Below are 20,024 nucleotides of genomic sequence, written 5' to 3'. Positions count from 1 at the left end.
TTGGGAGTTTGGGACTGACATGTACACACTGCTGTATTCGAAATAGATAACCAACAACACCTATTGTATAGCACAGGGAACCCTGCTCAATATTCTGTAAGAACCTAAATGGGAAAAGAATTTGAAAAAGGATATATGTATATGCATAACTGAATCACTTTGCTATACCTGAAACTAACACAACACTGCTAATCAACTATGTTCCAATATAAAATAAAAAAATAAAAACAATACAAAACAAAACAGGAGGTGGGCCGAATGGCCGATAGGCTGCAGACTGCTGCCCTTGGTGTAAACAGCTACATTGTTTATGTTTGTTGTATATACACAGAGAATTTCTGGAAGGAGTTAGGTCACAATGGCTAATTTTATGGAGGCTTCAGAGATGGGAAGGAAGCTCACTTTTTTATTCTTAAATAATGTACCACATACAAGTTAACGAAATATTGCTTTAAAGTTAGTACTGGGACTTGCTGGTGATCCAGTGGTTAAGAATCTGCCTTCCAATGCAGAGGACGGGAATTCAATCCCTGGTCGGGGAACTAAGATCCCACATGCCGCAGGGCAACTAAGCCCACACGCCACAACTACTGAGCCCACGCGCCACAGCTAGAGAGAAGCCTGCGTGCTGCAATGAAGAGCCCGCCTGCCGCAACGAAAGATCCTGCGTGCCACAACTAAGACCTGATGCGGCCAAAAATAAATAAATAAAATAAAGTTAGTACTTAAATGAGAAAGGAGGCTGTGTACGGGGTTAAGAGCCCACGTTCTGGAATAAGAATCCCAAACTTTTCCTCACTTGCTGTGAACCCAACAGGCAAGTTATTTTCCCTCTCTGAGCCTCAGCACACGGGGATAATATTAGCATTGGCTTCATGGGCTGTTGGGAGATTCCATGGATTAAGCCTTCTGCACAGTGTCAGGCACCTGGAAAGTGCCGGCTATTATTATCTTTCTCATTAAGAGTCATTCATGGGGAAAAGCCCTTCTCCGAAGGGAAGCCTGAAACACGACTGCGGCTATGAAATTCCCCTCAAGAGCCTCCCAGTCCCACAGCGAGTCATCCAACTGTCCACATAATGGATGCCTTGTGACGTGAGGAAGCTCATTTGTATTAGCAACCACATTCCACAAAGATGCATCCTGGAGCCACGTCTGCACATCCTGTTCAGCAGAGAAAGCAGACAGCTTCCCAACCCAGGGTCTGTCCCTGACTATCACACTGGGTGGACTGCAGGGCCGTGCACCCATGAGATCACTCAGTGCCCATTTATTAAACGCCTACAGTGTGCCAGGATATGCAGGTAGACATCCCTCTGCACCCTGCCCTGGAGGGGCTGCAGGTGCAAACATGGGCTTCTTTTAAAACAACTGATGAGAACAGAGGGAGGGTAGACTCATTGGTTGTGTGCTCCTGCAAACCTCTTGCATTTCTCTGTGTTTATTCATTCAACAAATATATACTGACCTCCTAAGAGCCAGGCATTGTTCTAAGCTCTTGGTCTTAACCAGGACCCTCATTTTTCAGCTGTTTCCCTCTGAACTTTGAGACCTGTCAGGAAAAGATCTTGCACATCATTGTTCCTTCTCTGTTCTCTGTACTTAGCACGGGCCATGGTACAAAGCATGCAAATAACAACATTTATTGGGTCAAATTACTGAGCATGGAGGACACCTGGGGTCTGGGCCTACCTGTTATCTGTGCCCAACTTCAGGTGACAGCAGCCCACTTTTCCTAGGACAACAGTTCCTCCCCATTTCCTCCTAGCTTGGGGAGGAGAGGGCTGTCAATCATGGGACCCTGCCCACCCACACAATACAAGCTTAGGCCAATCAGCTGCTTTTTTTTTTTTAAAGCTGAGGGGAGAATCAAGAGACTTCTTCCCAACAGGATGGAAATTTTATTTTATTTTTTAAATTTATTTTTGGTTGTGTTGGGTCTTTGTTGCTGCGTGTGGGCTTTCTCTAGTTGCAGCGAGCGAGGCTACTCTTCGATGTGGTGCACGGGCTTCTCATTGCGGTGGCTCCTCTTGTTGTGGAGCACACGCTCTAGGCGCATGGGCTTCAGTAGTTGTGGCATGAGGACTCTAGAACGCAGGCTCAGTAGTTGTGGCATACGGGCTTAGCTGCTCCGCGGCATGTGGGATCTTCCCAGACCAGGGATCAAACCCGTGTCCCCTGCATTGGCAGGCGGATTCTTAACCACTGCACCACCAGGGAAGCCCGACCCTTCTATTCTTATCCCCATCTTACAGCTGACAAACTGAGGCACAGAAAGGTTGGGGAACTTATGAATTAGTAGTGAGGTTGGGATTCATGCCCAGGAGGCCAGCTCCAGAGTCAGAGCTTTTCACTGCTACTCTCCACTGGCTCCTCTACCCCTGGGCTGGCCCTGAACACCCACCTCGAGGTGCCCCAGGGCTGCTTGACCCCGGTTTCTCTTTTACTGCAGGTGGCCCAAGCTGGTTTCTGTTGCTTGCAACCCAAGAACCCTGATTGATAAACCAGGAATTGGTTTCACACTTTCTGCCAGATGGGCAGAAAATGCTTCCAAGTGCTACAGGGCAGGGGCAGCTTATAAACATTTTAGGAGGTGAGGTTGGTGGTCAGGGCATTTGGGGGCAGCCTGCAGCTGCAAGAGCAGCCTCTTTCCACAGCGGGGAGAAAGGGGGGGAAGGGAGGGGGAGAACCCAACAGGAAACAGAGAGCAAGGGGAGAATCAAGGAGAAACATTAGGGGAGAACTCTCCCCAAGGGACTGCTGCTGGCATTCGGGGTGGAACAACTTTGTTACTAGACCAATCCTCTGCATTGTAGCATCCTTGGTCCCCAGGTCCTAAACTCCTGTGGTGTCGCTGCCACTTCACTGTGAGACCAAAACCACCCACACACTGCTGAATGCCTCCTGGGAATGGTTTCCAATGGCTGCAGCCCTGAGCCCCACACCAAGTCCCCGGTCTGGTAGCCCCTGTCCAGCTCTTTCCGAACTTGGATTCTGGCCTTAGGCTGGGTTCTCTGATTTTCTATTAGCTGTTAAGTCCCACAACACACAAGTTTTCATTACTTGTTAACAAGGAGAGAGCCCCTGCTACATGCCAGGAGCTGTTCTAAACGTCCTACATCTAGCAACTCATTTAACCCTCACAGCCACCAATGAAGTGGGCACCATGACCAAGGTCACTGCCATCTTACAGATGAGGAAACCGGGCCTGGATAGGCTGCAGGACTTGCTTGTAGGTGGGGGGGCCTCGCTTGGAGGCAGTCTCCTCAGAGTCCAGTGGGACCAGGATTATGACCAGTGTCCAGGGCTTTCCAGTTCGCCCAGCAGGTGGTCTGCTTCTCCTCTGCCTGGATGCTGCCCACTCACCACCGATCAGCCTTAGGCCTCGGCACAGACAGACGTGCGCCTCCTCAGGAAGCCCTCCTACCGCCCTCCCCCGACCCAGGACCTGCGTTCCACACGTTCATATGCCCTCCGAGCTCCCTGTATTTTTCCTTAATGGCATTTGTCACAGCGGCAATCAGTGCTGGTGAAGTAATCTGTTGAGTGCCTGAGTCTTTCGCCTCCCCTCTAGACTGTCAATTCCATGAAGGCAGGGACTTGCTTAATGATGTACCTGTGTCTGGTGGCCCAGATCTGGCCCCTGGAAATACTAGCTGAGTAACAAATCAACCACTTTTTAAAAATTCACATTTAAAACTAGGACAGCAAAACACTGGCCCTTAAAACTGAAACCAGGGTGAAGGGCTGGCCTAGAACCGAGGGAGACAGAGATCAACAGAGATGCTTGAGCATTTGAGTGGTGGAGCTGAGGAAGTGGGGATGCACCACTGGGCGCTGGAACAGAGGGAAGGGAGTCTGTGGTGGCGCCACCATGGAAACTCATAAGTCAGAATAAAAATAAATACTGGGGGAAACAAAAGCATGAAAGTAAACATGCTCCTCCGTCCAGAATTTCAAGCTTTCTACTCCTGCATTTCGCCTGCTGTCCTCACGACAATAGGGTTAATTAAGAGCACAGGCCAGAACCACATCTTCTATGTTCAAATCCCATCTCTGCCATGAATAAATAACTATGTGATCTTGCGCGGGCCAATTAACCCCCGTGCATCAGGAAAATGGGGATACAGCAGGATCCAGCTCATAAGGTTGTTGTAAAACTAGTTCACCCATGAACACTGCTAGGCACACAGTAAGCGCTCAGTAAAGACTACCTGTTACCATTATCATGATCAGCATCACTGCTCTTTACGCCTATGACCGAGATAATGGGAGGTCACCTTGCCAATGGGCCGCACGTGTCCTGTGATCTCCTACCTTTGATGCCTAAGCTGTCCGCACTCTCTGTTGCTGACCTTGGATTCAGAGCCAACAAATTAGTCCCTCTTCTGCCCTGGGTGATCTAAGATGAGTTCTGACACCTAAAATCAAGCGTTCCAATATAACATCAACTTCCAGACATTTCAGAAGCCAACTGCACATCTTATGGCACAGTCAAGAGGTACCAAGGGGTTGCATCTAATGTTTATTTACCTCACACATACTTAATGATGCAAGTGACCCCTCCTCCCCTTCAAAGGACAAATCATTAAGGTGGAACAGATGTCCAGCCTTCCACTTCATGAGCATTTGCTCTGGTGTGAATGTGAGATGGGAGTCAAGCATATGCTATTCCCTCAGGCAGGCTCAGCTCTTCCTTATGGAGCAGCTCACCACTCTGAGCAGCATCCCGGTGTTTCAAGATGCACACTTTTCATACAACACGGCCTCTAAAGGCAAACCAACTCCTTTGGCAGGTGCTCATCAGAAAGAAGAATGCATGTTCTGAACCGGGGCAAGAAATTGGCTGTAGGGAGTGTAGTGTAATATTTTTTGTTGTCCCTCAATACACGTTCTCCTTTTTTTTCTTTAATAACTGAACTCCTACATTTTAGCCAGACACGGCTGATGTGAATGAAGACTGCATTTCCCTGCCTCCCTTGCAGCTAGGTGTGGTCATGTGACTAAGTTCAGCCCAACAGGACAGAGTGGAAGAGGTATATTCGACTTCTGGATCAACCTTTGGAAGTGTGATAGAATTCAGGAGATCCATTAATTTAGAGGGGTGAAATTACCTCTTTCTTTTCACTAGCTTCTAACTGAAATTCAGCATTTCCTTCCATTATTAACATAGGCAAACCACAGTAGTTTTCACACCTGTGAATTTGTCACCAACAACAGAAATCACAGGGTTTTCTTTTAAATCACACTAGAGTACTTACAACCATCTCAAAATAGTATCGATGCCCTTTAGTACTTTGAAATCATGTAGTTATTAGGCCTGTCACTGGGTTTTGCCATACTGCAACACAAATTTGTTATCTTCCTATTTCGAAAATTATATTTCAACACAACTGGTTTACTTTGTAATCCCACGTATTTTATGAATCTGAAAACATGACGGTGAGAAGTCGATGTCACAGAGTCCATGGCACACAAATGTTAAGAATCTCTGCTCTGTTCTTCAAAAAGTTAAACATAGTTACTACATGACCCAGCAATTCCACTCTTAGGTATATATCCAAGAAAACTGAAAAATATGCTCATGCAAAAACTTGCACACAAACATTCACAGCAGCATTACTTATTCATAAAAGCCGAAAAGTGAGAACAACCCAAATGTCCATCAACTGATGAATGGATAAACAGAACATGGTGTAGCTGTACAATGGAATACTATTCAGGCATAGAAAGGAATGAAGTATTGATACATGCTACGACAGGGATGAAACTTGAAAACATTATGCTAAGTTAGAGAAGGCACAGAAGACACAGAAGGCCATATATTTCATCATTAAGTTTACATGAAATGTTCAGAAAAGGTAAATCCACAGACACACAAAGTAGATTAGTGGTTGCCAGGGGCTGAGAGGAGGGGGAAATGGGGAGTAAATGGGGTCAGAGTTTCTTTTTTGGGGTTGATGAAAATGTTGTGCAACCAGATTAGATAACTGCACAACCTTGTGAATACACTAAAAACCACTGAACTGTACATTTTAAAAGGGTAACTTTTACAGTACGTGAATTCTCTCTCAAAACAGAAGTAACTCCTGCTTTAAGAAGAAGGGGAGGCACCCTCTTCTCTTACATCTTCCCTTCTCATGGGCTGCAAGGTACACGTGGTGATGGTGGAGAGTCATTCTGGACCATGGAGATGAGGGCAAAATCCCAGGAATGGGGAGCAAGAAGATGGCAAGAGCCTGGGTCCCCAAGACTATGGAGCTGCCTTGTTGGCCCTGGGCTGCTCACTGTCAAACGTTTCAGGAGAGAGAAATCAATTGCTCTCTCGTTGATGCCACTGCTATTCTGGGTCTGTTACAGCAGCCAAATCTACATTCAACTAATACCCGACACCTTTTTTTTTTTTTTTTTAATTGAAGTAGAGTTGATTTACCATGTTGTACCAATCTCTGCTGTACAGCAAAGTGACTCAGTGATACACATACATACATTCTTTTTTAAATTTTCTTTTCCATTATGGTTTATCACAGGATATTGAATACAGTTCCCTGTGCTATACATTAGGACCTTGTTGTTTATCCATTCTAAATGTAATAGTTTGCATCTACCAACCCCAAACTCCCAGTCCATCCCTCTCCCCCTTCCCCCCTTGGCAACCACAAGTCTGTTCTCTATGTCTGTGAGTCTGTTTCTGTTTTGTAGACAGGTTCATTTGCGCCATATTTCAGATCCTACACATAAGTGATGTCATATGGTATTTGTCTTTCTCTTTCTGACTTATTTCACTTAGTATGATAATCTCTAGTTGCATCCATGTTGCTGCAAATGGCATTACTTTGTTCTTTTTCGTGGCTGAGTAGAATTCCATTATATGTATGTACCACATCTTCTTTATCCATTCATCTGTGAGGGACAGTTAGATTGTTTCCATGTTTTGGCTATTGTGAACAGTGCTGCTGTGAACATAGGGGTGCATGTATCTTTTTGAATTATAGTTTTGTCCAATAATACCCGATATCTTAAGAGAAAGCCCAAGGTGATCTGACTCTACAGCACTTTTGCTTTTACTCGATGACTAACTCTCTTAGCCAAAACTAACTCTTCCATGAGATGCACACCCCCAACCTCAAGTGTCCCCACCCCTGCCTCCTGCAGAAAAGGAGGGTTCAGCCACCTTGGCTGTCATGCCAGTTTGGTGACCTCTCCACTCTGCACTGAGAGGCTGACTGTGGCTTTAGGAGAGAACAGACCCACCTGGAAAAAGGCTTCTGACTGCAGGAGCCCTGATGGCCTGCAGAGATTCAGGATGGTGTCAGTGCCAGCAGCATGGGATAGTTCCTTGAAGGTATTTGAATAACCAAGTGTTAAGACGCCTGACCTTAGCTTCCCACTCCCTGACCACCTCAGATACAAGATGACTAACAGGCTAATTAAAAATGTGTGTTAATCATCCTTCTCTAGTTAACGGTGGTGAAGCTTTTATTGTTAGGAGATATATCACCTCAACTGGCCCTAAGACCCCAAAAGGAAGGTCACTTTGGGCATCATTAATACCAAGAAGCCTATAAAAAACACGGCTGAAGCAGGCATTTCATTTAATCTACTAGTAAAACTTTCACTTTGAAATTTCACTGCCAGGCTTTTAAAAACTTCCGGTCAGTCATTTTTTCCTGTTCCTGTCAGTTCATTGTTATTGAACTCAGTTCAATAACAGGTTAATCCTAATTTTAAATGAGTAAACCTTTCCACTTCAACCATATTCATTTAATAAAGATTTGTTTTGAAGCATCTAGTATGTACTGGGGATGCAATGGGTGGAAATAAAAATGGGCCTGGGCTTGACCTGCTGGGACTTACAGCCCAGTGGAGAAGACAGACATTAAACATGTGAAGGCAAACATAACATATAATTAAATATTATGATAACTGCTCTGAAGGTTTGCCAGGCGAGGATAACAGGGGACGTGGTTTAGGTTCAGGATGGTCTAAGGAGGGCCTCTTAGAAGCCTTGCCATTTAAGCTGCAGTCTAAGGGATGAAAAAGAAGGCTAGGAGAAAAGCCATCAGGAAAAGCATTTCAAGGACAAGGAAGAGCACATACAAAGGCTCTGAGGTCAGAAAAGCTTGACTTGTTTGAGAAACTAAATGAAAGACTGGCTGGTATGCCATGAGGCCAGCAGGGGCTGCATCGTGGGGCACCTTGTAGGCCACGATGAGGAATTTTTTTTTTTTTGCCACACCACGTGGCATGCAGGATCCTAGTTCCCCGACCAGGGACAGAACTCGTGCCCCTGCAGTGGAAGCGCTGAGTCTTAACCATTGGACTGCCAGGTAAGTCCTGGCCACAATAAGGATTTCTCAAAGTTATTTTAAGTACAGGAGTAAATTAGTAGGTAACTGTTCTTTGTTCCCCACTGGAAGCCACTGTCTCTTTTCCCACAAAGCACCTTATTTGCACTTGGAGCCCAGATGGCCCCCACTTTCAGGCCAGAAGATGTCAGTGGGGCTCTAGCCCTGACCCAGGACTAAGCCCATCAAGGTGTCCCAACTTCCCCTGGTCATGGTGATGGTAATACTTGCTCACATGACCTACGCTGGCTCATAGTGAACTTCAGAACTTTTGTAGAAATTCCCACATACCAAAAAAAAAAAAAAAAAAAAAGGCTCAAGAAAGCTCTTTTACCGCTGGACTTGAGCCTCATAATTTGAGGCTAGAGTTGTTGTAATCATAACTATCAGAGAACAACCAATTTAAGACTGGAACTGTGATAAATATATATTTGGTCTTTGTCCCCAGTTGCTGACACAGAGCTTCTAAAACCCTTGGAATTTCCTGAATGACAGGGGTGATAGGAACACAACTTGTGCTATGTGTAACTATACGTGAGCTGACACTAATAAAGTGACTCTTGACTGAGAGAGAGGCCCCTGGAGAGCTTCAGGACGGGGGTCGGTCATTAGAAAGACCAAGGCACGATCAAAGGGTTGGAACTGTCGGCCTCACCCCTTGACCTACAGGAAGGGAGAGGGGCTGGAGGTTGAGATAATCACCAAAGGCCAATGATTTAATCAACCGCACCTACATGCTAAGCTCTCCATAAAACCCTAAACAACGGGTCTGGAGAGCTTCCAGGCTGGTGAACAGGTGGAGGCGCTGGGAGTGTGGTGCCAAGAAATCATGGAAGCTCTGTGCCCCTCCTCCCATGTGCTGGCCCGTGCACCCCTTCCACCATTTGGCTCTTCCTGTGTTGTATTCTTTATAATAAACAGGTAAATATAAGCACAGTGTTTTCCTGACTTCTGTGAGCTGTTCTAGCAAATTATCAAACCTGAGGAAAGGGTCACTGGAAGCCCCAATTTATAGCCGGTTGGTCAGCAGGACAGGTGGCAACCTGGGACTTGCACCTGGCATCTGAAGTGAGGGCAGCGATGTGGAACTGAGCCCTTCACCTGTGGGGTCTGCACCAACCCCGGGGAAGCTATTTTCAGAACTCGATTGAATCGTTGGACACCCAGTTAGTGTCCAGAGAGCTGGAGAATTGGTTGGTATGAGGGAAACACCCACACATTTGGTGTCAGAACTGTTATGAGTAAAAACAGCTCAGAGGAACCAACTGAGAGATCAAGGAGAAAAACTCAGTATTGGTAATAGCATGATTTGAGCTCTGGATCAAGTTGCACCTAAAGCAGATTGCCCTTGGACTTCAATTATGTCATGCCAATTATTTCTGAATTTCCCTAAGCCAGTTTGGATTGGGTTTTCTGTCACTTGCGACCCTGATTTCCTGACTACTAGAAATGGGAAACCACTGAAGGGTTTACATATGGGGTATAACATGACTTGATTTCTGTATTTGGAGAATGAATCAAGGAAGCAAGAATAGAAGCAGTGAGCCAATTAGGAGGCTACCTTAATAGTCTCACTGAGAGATGAGGTCACCAGAGCCCATTAATAAGACTAACATTTACTGAGCACTTACTATGTAATAGGAAGTAAGTGCTTTAATTTATAACCTAACAACCCTAGTGCATGAGTAGTAGTATTAATGCTGCTTTTTTCTGGTATGGGTTGAACTGTGTCCCTCCAAAATTCATGTGCTGAAGTCCTAATCTACAGTATCTCAGAATGTGACCTTATTTGGAGATAGAGTTGTTGTAGATACAACTGGTTAAGTTAGAATAAAGTTATCCTGGAATAGGGTGGGCCCCTAATCCAGTATGACTGGTGTCCTTAGAAGAAGGAGAAATTTGGACACACACATACATTCAGGGAGAACATCATGAGAAGATGAAGACAGATCGAAGTGATGCACCAGAAGCCAGGGAACACCAAATACTGCCAGCAAAGCCCCAGGAGCTAGGAGTGAGGCATGGCACAGATTCTTCCTCATGCTCCTCAGAAACAATTAACCCTGCCAACACCTCAATCTTGGACTTCTAGCCTCTAGAACTGTGAGAGGACACATTTTAGTTGTTTAAGCCACCCAGTTCATGGTACTTGGTTACGGCAGCTTGAGCAAACTAATACTGTAAAGAGGAATCTGAGGCGCAGAGGGGTATGGTCACCTGCACCAAATTCCCCAGCCAGCGGTGGAGGTGCGAGGTCTTCTACCTTGGGAGGCCATGTTTCCAACCACTGCACTGCTCCTCCGGCCTGTGGGAACTGCTCCATCCCCCACCCTGGGGTCTAGAAAAGCCCCGGGCCCTCCGGTTCTCCATCTGCACGACTGACATCTGCCTCCCCGCCCCCGCAAAGCCTGGATGAATGAGAAGAATGAAAGAACAGCTGCAGAGGTGCAGGCCTCTGGAAACAGCACAGAAGCGGGGCAATCCTGGACAGTATTCTGCACAGGAGTAAACACTAGAGAGGAGGGTGGAGGCGGATCAAAATCACCTCCCCACCGCAGATGGCTGGCACGGCACGATCCAGCCTCTTCCGCTGCAGACCGGAGAACGGAGCCGGCCCCAGATGGGGGACGCGGAGGGAGGTGAGCCTCTTGCAGGAGCTGTCCAGAAGACACAGGAATGCTCCTGGATCCCAGATCAGGAGTCCACGACCCACCACCCCAAGCTGGTCGAATGACATTCCTCCAGCGCCTACCAACCAAGGCCCGGTCACTCTCCACACATGGAGGAAAAGGAGCTCTGTCCAAACCTGTCCTCGCCATTGTGAGCAAGTCTCCGCAAAACATCCCTTGCTGAGCCTAAGCAGGTGGCACATGTGACTGGCAGAGGCCCATGGCCACCGCGGCAAGCTGGGAAGAGCAGAGGCTGCCAGCTCCCCGCAATGCTGATTCCTTCTCCTGAGGAGCATTTCTTCAAACAGATCAGTGTTTCTGGACAAGGCTGAAGTGGGCAGTTTTTAAACTCCAAGTGGAATTGAAAACCAATTAGCACTTATTTCGGGAAAAACAGTGAGCTGTGGATCACACAGCAGGGGAGTGGGGTGGGGGGCCGACGACTCTGTGTCTGGACCAAATGGTAACAACAGAGGGGGTGAGGAGCTAGCCCAGCACACACCTGAGCCATGCAAAACCAGGTGTTAAATCACAGCTTGCTGCTTCTAATGTGCACATTTCCCCAAAGCGCCCACCACGCACAAAGATCAGAAATGCGGCAGGTGCTTCTGAGGTGGGCAGGAGGTGGCAATGTCCAGACATACTGAGGCACAGTCAAAGGCTGGGACCCTAAGATGAACCTTGGATTGACAGGGCCTATTACAAAAGGACTGAAATGGCATTTGATGTCACCCAACACATTTGATGACACCGACATCAGAGAACATTCCAACTACAATTAAGGATTTGGAAATGAAGGAACTGGGGGCTGGGTAGGAGACAGTCTGCTGTTGTTTGCCTCAACTTTTCGTGGCAAAAAGTTATGAGGGAAATATGAATCTAACCGTTTAAAACAGAAGCCATTAGAAATATAAGAACTGACAGAATCATGATCACTGTGGGAAATACACACATGCTTCAGGAGAGTGACAATAGATACATCGACCAAAAATAAGGCTAGAGAGAATCTGAATAACACAAATCAGCAACATGTTTTTTTTTTTCCTATTGGATTATAGTTGATTAACAATGTTGTGTTAGTCTCAGGTGTACAGCAAAGTGATTCAGTTATACATACGTATGTATCTATTATTTTTCAAATTCTTTTCCCGTTTAGGTTACTGCAGAATACTGAGCAGAGTTCCCTGTGCTACACAGTAGGTCCTTGTTGGTAGCAACTTGGTTTCAAAGGCTGATATAAAACGCTTTACCAGAAAGCAGATGAGATTCATTCTTTATAAAATACCCACTGAATATTCATAAAAACTGATCCTATGTTAAGAAAATTCTCAAATTCCCCCCAAAGAGAATTTTTCCTATCACAATACACTGACCCTAATGCATTTAAACTAGAAATGAACACAATTTTGGAAAAGGATAAAGAGAAATCGAACTTAATGGTTCTCAACCTCAGTGACATGTCACAATTACCTGGGGAGATTAATACTATATCCTGATGCTCATCCACAGAGGGTCTGATTTCATTGGACTGGGCACCTTATTTTTCAAAGTTCCCCAAATCTATTTGATGATATTAAGCAATTGCTATTAATTGTTTTAGTTGTAATAATGGTATTGTGGTTATGTTTTTAAAAAGTGACCCTTCTCTTTGTAGAACTACATACTGAAATATTTGTGGTTTGGATATGATGTATAACACTTGTTTCAAAATAATGGGTGGGGGGGCAGGCGAAATCAGAACATTAATAAGATCGGTCATGATTAGATTACATGTGCTGTACTTCTACATGTTTGCAATTGTTCATGATAGAAAGTAAAATGTAAAAAACCAAAAACAATTTTAAAAGTTCTCCAATGGATCAAAATGTATAGCCAGGGTTACGTAATTGAAATCTGTAAATTTGTAAATACTTGTGGGTATGTCTTAAGTTAAAGAGGAAATCAAAAGTCAAAAGAGCCAACCAAACTTCTGGAGTGGTGAAATGAGGAGCTCAGAAAATTCTTTTTCCCAAAAACCAATGAAAAAAAATGGATAAAACTATTAAATACAATATTTGAGGAAACTAGAAATCACCCATAGGCATACAACAACCTGAGAAGCATTTATTCAAGAAAAACTGCTGAACTCTGAGTAAGAACAGTGGGAGTATGTGATATTTAACTTAGGTTACTTCCATCACATGCTCCATCTGTGCTATAGTTTAACCAAAGCAGAGCAAGCTATGAAAACTTCACTGCTGGAGAGGCTGACTGAATTGGAGCGGGGCAAGGCAAAACCCCACACCCCTGGGCATTGTTGAAACAGCAGCAGTCTCAGTGGCAAACTGATGGGAAACACTACCATCACAGCTGGACTGTGGTTACAACCTGGTTGGAGCAAGCAACAGACCTGCAGACTAACCAGAAATTTCACAGGAAGAGGCAGAGAATGAGACAGCCATACTGGGCCTTGGTAAGCTCCTGTGTATCCCTACTGGTCTGGAAGAATGTACATATATACAAGGCTGTATGCAATCTCCAAAGAGACTAGAGAGGGCCTTAGCTATCCATATATGCGTGGCTGAACACGAGCCCTTCAGAGTGTGCAAAGAAGACACCAGATGGCCAGGCATAAAGCAGTAACTGGGGCAAATTCATAGACTGCTTGAACTTTGAAAATATTCCCCAACCCACACAGAGATCCACTGGCTCAAGGTTTTTCAGCACAACCTATGATCAAGCATTAGCTGACCACTAAATCATACTGAACCAAGGGCAACCCCTAGTAACTAAAGATTAAAATTAAGGTAAGACTTTTTTTTTTTAAGAGCATAGCCATCAGTCTCGGTACCACGAAAGAGAGAAAGAGACACCAAGAATTAGCCATGAAAGTCATTAAATGAACAAAAAGAACAAAACAACTTAAAAAAATAATAACAATGGCCTGTGGAAGGAGGGATCAGAATCCAGAATTGCTACAAAATATGATCTGAAATGTTCTCAACAACAAAAAAATTGTGACAGACACATAGAAACAGTAAGGTGTGACCCATACTCAGGAAAAGCAGCAGGTAATAGAAACTGTCTTTGAGAGGGTTCAGAAGTTAAACTTGGCAAACAAAGAGTTCAAATATCTACTACAAATATGTTAACAAACTAAAGGAAATCATGTTTAAAGAATTAAAAGTAGAGGACTTCCCTGGTGGCACAGTGGTTAAGAATCCAACTGCCCATGCAGGGGACATGGGTTTGATTCCTGGGCCAGGAAGATCCCACACGCCATGGAACATCTAAGCCCGTGCATCACAACTACTGAGCCTGTGCTCTAGAGCCCATGAGCCACAACTACTGAGCCTGCACACCACAACTACTGAAGCCCACACGCCCTAGAGCCTGTGTGCCACAACTACTGAGCCCATGCACTGCAACTACTGAAGCCGATGCACTCTGGGCCCACGTGCCACAACTACTGAAGCCTGTGCACCTAGAGTCCGTGCTCCACAACAAGTGAAGCCACAGCAATGAGAAGCCCATGCACTGCAATGAAGAGTAGCCCCCCGGGCTTCCCTGGTGGCGCAGTGGTTGAGAGTCCGCCTGCCAATGCAGGTGACATGGGCTCGTGCCCTGGTCCGGGAGGATTCCCACATGCCACGGAGCGGCTGGGCCCATGAGCCATGGCCACTGAGCCTGCGCGTCCAGAGCTTGTGCTCTGCAGTGGGAGGGGCCACAGCAGTGAAAGGCCCGCGTACCGCAAAAAAAAAAAAAAAAAAAGAGTAGCCCCTGCTCGCTGTAACTAGAGAAAGCCCGTGCGTAGCAACAAAGACCCAACACAGCCAATAACTAACTAACTAACTAGCTAACTAACTAAATATTAAAAAAACAAAAAAGAATTAAAAGTAGAGAAATGAAGAAATAGAAACTTTTAAGAAAAGGAACTTCTAAAGTTGAATATTATAATAACTGCAATGAAAAATTCACTTGAGGGGCTCAACAGCATATTTCAAATGGCAGAAGAAATAACCAGTGAGCTTAAAGATGGATCAACAAAACTTATCAAATCTGAAACAGCAACAAAAAAGGGGGAAAAATGAATCAAAATAAACAGAATCTCAGAGACATATGGGATACTATCAAGGACATTAACATAGGCATAATGGAAGCCCCAGAAGAGGAGGAAAGAGAAAAGGGCAGGAAAAAAATCTGAATAACTAATGGCCAAAACATCTCAGATTTAATGAAAAACATTAGTCTACATGTCCAGGAAGTCCAACAAACTCCACATAGGATAACTAAAAAGACAGCCACATCTAGACACACATAAGTTGTTGAAAGACAAAGGAGAAAATCTTTAAAGTAGGAAGAGAGAAACAGGTTATCATGCACAGGGAGCATCAGTGCAATCGATAGCTAGTTTCCCACCAAAAATAATGAAGGCCAAAATGCATCAGGATAACATATCCAAAATGCTGAAAAAAAGAAAATCCTATCAAACAAAAATTCTATATCCAGCAAAACTATCCTTCAAAAATCAAGGCACTACCAAACAAAGACAGAGAATTCACTGCTACCAGATTTTATTTGCAAGAAATACTACTGGAAGTCCTTTAGGGTGAAAGAAAAAGACACCATATGGTAACTCCAAACTGACAAGAAGAAATAAAGAATACCAGAAAGGCTAAATAGGTAGTAAATAGAAAGGACTGCAAGAGTATTTTTTCTTTTCCTTTCTTGACTGATTTAAAAGATGTAATATTTCATAAAACAGTTATAAAACTCTACTGTGAAACTTATAACATATAAAAATATACATGACAATAATAACACAAAAGAGGGAAGAGGAAATGGTGCTATATCAGAGCAAAGTTTCTATATTTAACTCTAAGTTGGTTTTTTTCCTTATAAATTTATTTATTTATTTTTGGCTGCTTTGGGTCTTCATTGATGCACCTGGGCTTTCTCTAGTTGTGGCGAGCGGAGGCTACTCTTTGTTGCGGTGCATGGGCTTCTCATTGCGGTGGCTTCTCTTGTTGAGGAGCACAGGTTCTAGGTGCACGGGCTTCAGTAGTTGTGGCACATGAGCTCAGTAGTTGTGGCTTGTGGGCTCTAGAGAGCAGGCTCAGTAGTTGTGGCACACGGGCTTAGCTGCTCTGCAGCCTGTGGGATCTTCCCGGACCAGGGCTTGAACCTGTGTCCACTGCATTGGCAGGTGGATTCTCAACCACTGTGCCACCAGGGAAGCCCTAACTCTAAGTTTTAATATTAATCTGAAGTAGACTGTGATAAATTAAGATGCATATTGTAATCCCTAGAGACCTACTAAGGAAATAATAAGAAAAAGAGTTTTTAAAAACCCAAAGGAATTAAACTAAAACACTAGGAAATATGTACTTATCGGAAAGAAGGCAGTAAAGGAGGAACAGAGGGAAAAAGAAAGACATGAGACATACAGAAAACAAATAGCAAAAAGACATGTTAATCCAAATATATCCATAATTACATCAAATGTGAATGAATGAAATTCACTCATTCACTGGTTTTTAGTATATTCAAAGTTGTGCAACCATCACCATAACCTAAGCTTAGAACATTTTCATCACCCCAAAAATAAACTGATAAAAGCAATCACTTCTCATTCACCCCTCACACCATTCATTCCCAGCTTAGTCAAACACTAATCTATTTTCTGTCTATGGATTTGCTTACTCTGAACATTTCATATAAATGGAATCATATAATATGTGGTCTTTTGTGTCTGGTTTCCTTCATCTGCCATAATGTTTTCAAGGTTCATCCACGTTGTGGTATATATCAGTACTTCATTCCTTTCTATGGTAGAATAATATATTGTTGTGTGTATATGCCATATTTTGTTTATCCTATCACCAGTTAATGAACATTTGGGTTGTTTCTACTTCTGGGCTATTATGAATAATGCTGCTATGAACATTTGTGTATAGGTTTTTGGGTGTACATATGTTTGTATTTCTCTTGGGTATATACCTAGGAGTGGAATTATTGGGTCATATGGTAATTTGGTGTAACTTTTTAAGGAACTGTCAAACTATTTTCCAAAGTGACTACACCATTTTACAATCCCACGTGCCATATATAAGGATTCCAGTTTCCCCACCTCCTTGGCAACACTTATTATCGTCCATCTTTTTTGTTACAGCCATTCTAGTGAAGTGGAATCTCATTGTGGTTTTGATTAGAATTACCCTAATGTCTAATGGTATTGAGCATCTTTTCATGTGCTTATAAGCCATTTATATATCTTTAGGGGAGAAATATCCATTCAAATCCTTTGTCCATTTTTAAATTGGGTTATTTGTTTTTATATTGTCAAGTTGCAAGAGTTCTTTGTAAATTCTGGACACAAATCCCTTATGAGACATATGATTTGCAAATATCTTCTCCCATTCTATGGTTTGTGTTTTTACATTCTTGATGTGTCCTTTGAATCACATAAAAATTTTTTATTTTGATGAAGTCCAATATATCTATTTTTTTTCTTTTGTTGCTTGTACTTTTAGTGTCATATCTAAGAAACCACTACCTGGGACTTCCTTGGTGGGCCAATGGGTAAGACTCTGAGCTCCCAATGCAGGGGGCCCGGGTTTGATCCCTGGTCAGGGAACTAGATCCTGCATGCATGCCACAACTAAGAGTTCATATGCCACAACTAAGGAGCTTGCATGTCACAACAAAGACCTCACGTGCCGCAACTAAGACCCGGAGCAGCCAAAATAAATACATACATAAATTTTAAAAAAAAATTTAATAAATAAATAACCAAGAAACCACTGCCTATCCCAAGGTCATGAAGACATACTCCTATGTTTTCTTCTAGGAGCTTTATAGTTTTAGTTCTTACATTTAGGTCTATGATCTATTTTGAGGTAATTTTGTATATGGAGTGAGGTAAGGATCTAACTTCATTCTTTGGCATGTAGATAACCATTTGTTCCACCTGTGGTATTTTTATATTTTCTTGTGAGACTTAAAAATTTTTTTAAGTAAAATAATTTTTTAAAAGGACTGAAATGATACAAAGAATGGTATTCCATCACAATGGAATTAAATTGAAAATCAACAACAGAAAGAAATTTGATAAACCTCCAAATATTTGGATTAAACAAGATACTTTTTTTTTTTTTTTTTTTTTTGTGGTACGCGGGCCTCTCACTGCTGTGGCCTCTCCCGTCGCGGAGCACAGGCTCCGGACGCACAGGCTCAGCAGCCATGGGTCACGGACCCAGCCGCTCCACGGCATGTGGGATCTTCCCGGACCGGGGCACGAACCCGTGTCCCCTGCATCAGCAGGCGGACTCTCAACCACCGCGCCACCAGGGAAGCCCTAAACAAGATACTTTTAAATAACTCAGGAGTCAAAGAAGGAATCACAAGGGAAATTAGAAAATATTTTAAACTGAATAAAATAAAAACACGACACATCAACATTTATGGAATATAAGTTAAAGCAGTATTTGGAAGGAAATTTATAGCTTTAAATACCTACATTAGAAAAGAAGAAAGAGTTCAAATCAATAATTTAAGCTTTCGGACTTCCCTGGTGGCGCAGTGGTTAAGAATCCTCCCGGCAATGCAGGGGACACGGGTTTGATCCGTGCTCTGGGAAGATCCCACACGCGTGGAGCAACTAAGCCTGTGTGCCACAACTACTGAGCCTGCGCTCTAGAGCCTGCGAGCCACAACTACTGAGCCCACGTGCCCCAACTACTGAAGCCTGCATGCCTAGAGCCCATGGTCTGCAACAAGAGAAGCCACCACAATGAAAAGCCTGAGCACCGCAGCAAAGAGTAGCCCCTGCTCGCCACAAATAGAGAAAGCCTGCACGCAGCAACGAAGACCCAATGAAGGCAAAAATAAATAAATAAATAATTTTTTAAAAAATAATAATTTAAGCTTTCATCTGAAGAAACTAGAAATAGATAAGCAAACTAAACTCAAAGCAAGCAGAAAGAAGACAATATTAAAGGACAGAGCAGAGATCAATGAAATTGACAGTACGGCAGTTTCCCAAAAAATTAAAAATAGAACTACCATATGATCCAGCAATTCCACTTCTCAATGTTTATCCAAAGAAAACAAAAATACTAATTCAAAAAGATATATGCACCCCTGTGTTCACTGCAGACATTATTTACAATAGCCAAGATATGGAAACATAAGTTTCCTTCAATGGATGAATGCATAAAGAAAATGTGGTATATATACAATGGAATACTTTTCAGCCGTAAAAAGAACAAAATCTTGCCATTGGTGATAACACAGATGGCCCTTGAAGGCATTATGCTAAGTGAAATAAGTCAGAAAAAGACAAATACCATATGATCTCACTTACACGTGGAACCTAAACAAACAGAAAACAACTTCACAGATACAGAAAACAAACTGGGGGCTGCCAGAGGTGGGGAGTGGGGATGGCAGAATGGATGAAGTTGGTCAAAAGGTACAAACTTCCACTTGTAAAATAAATAAGTCATGGGGCTGTAACATACAGTATGGTGAATATAGTTAATAATACTATATTGCATATTTGAAAGTTACTAAGAGTAAATCTTAAAAGTTCTTATCACGAGAAAAAATTTTTGTAACTATGTATGATAATGGATGTAACTAGACTTACTGTGGTCATCACTTCACAATACATACAAATATCAAAATATTATATTGTAATGATTTGAAACCTGTAACTAATATAATGTTATATGTCAACATACTTCAATTAGAAAATAAATCAATAAAATTAAAAACTGACAAAACAGAAAAGTCAAGTAAACTAAAAGTTGGTTCTTGCTGAAAAGATCAACAAAATGAACAAATCTTTAGCTAGACTAACCAAAAAGAAAAAAGAGAGAGAGAGAGAAAAGATAGAAAATATGAGGAATGAAAAAATATCCCAACCTTACAGAAACTAAAAGGACTATAAGGGAATACTATGAAGAACAACTTTTATGCCAAGAAATTAGTCAACTTAGATGAAGTGGACAAATTCCTAGAAGGA

The 20,024-nt window shown here is 43.2% G+C and overlaps 1 protein-coding gene across 13 annotated transcripts in view; it reads right to left on the bottom strand.

The window, feature by feature from the left end:
* The window catches only part of SIPA1L3 (signal induced proliferation associated 1 like 3), a 237,901-nt gene that overhangs the window by 181,077 nt on the left and 36,800 nt on the right, over positions 1 to 20,024 (bottom strand). The window lies entirely within an intron of this gene.

Source organism: Orcinus orca, chromosome 20 (assembly GCF_937001465.1).
Source record: "Orcinus orca chromosome 20, mOrcOrc1.1, whole genome shotgun sequence".
NCBI lineage: Eukaryota > Metazoa > Chordata > Mammalia > Artiodactyla > Delphinidae > Orcinus > Orcinus orca.
The sequence above is the reverse complement of the archived record's forward strand: the minus strand, read 5'-3'. Positions and strand labels throughout refer to the sequence as shown.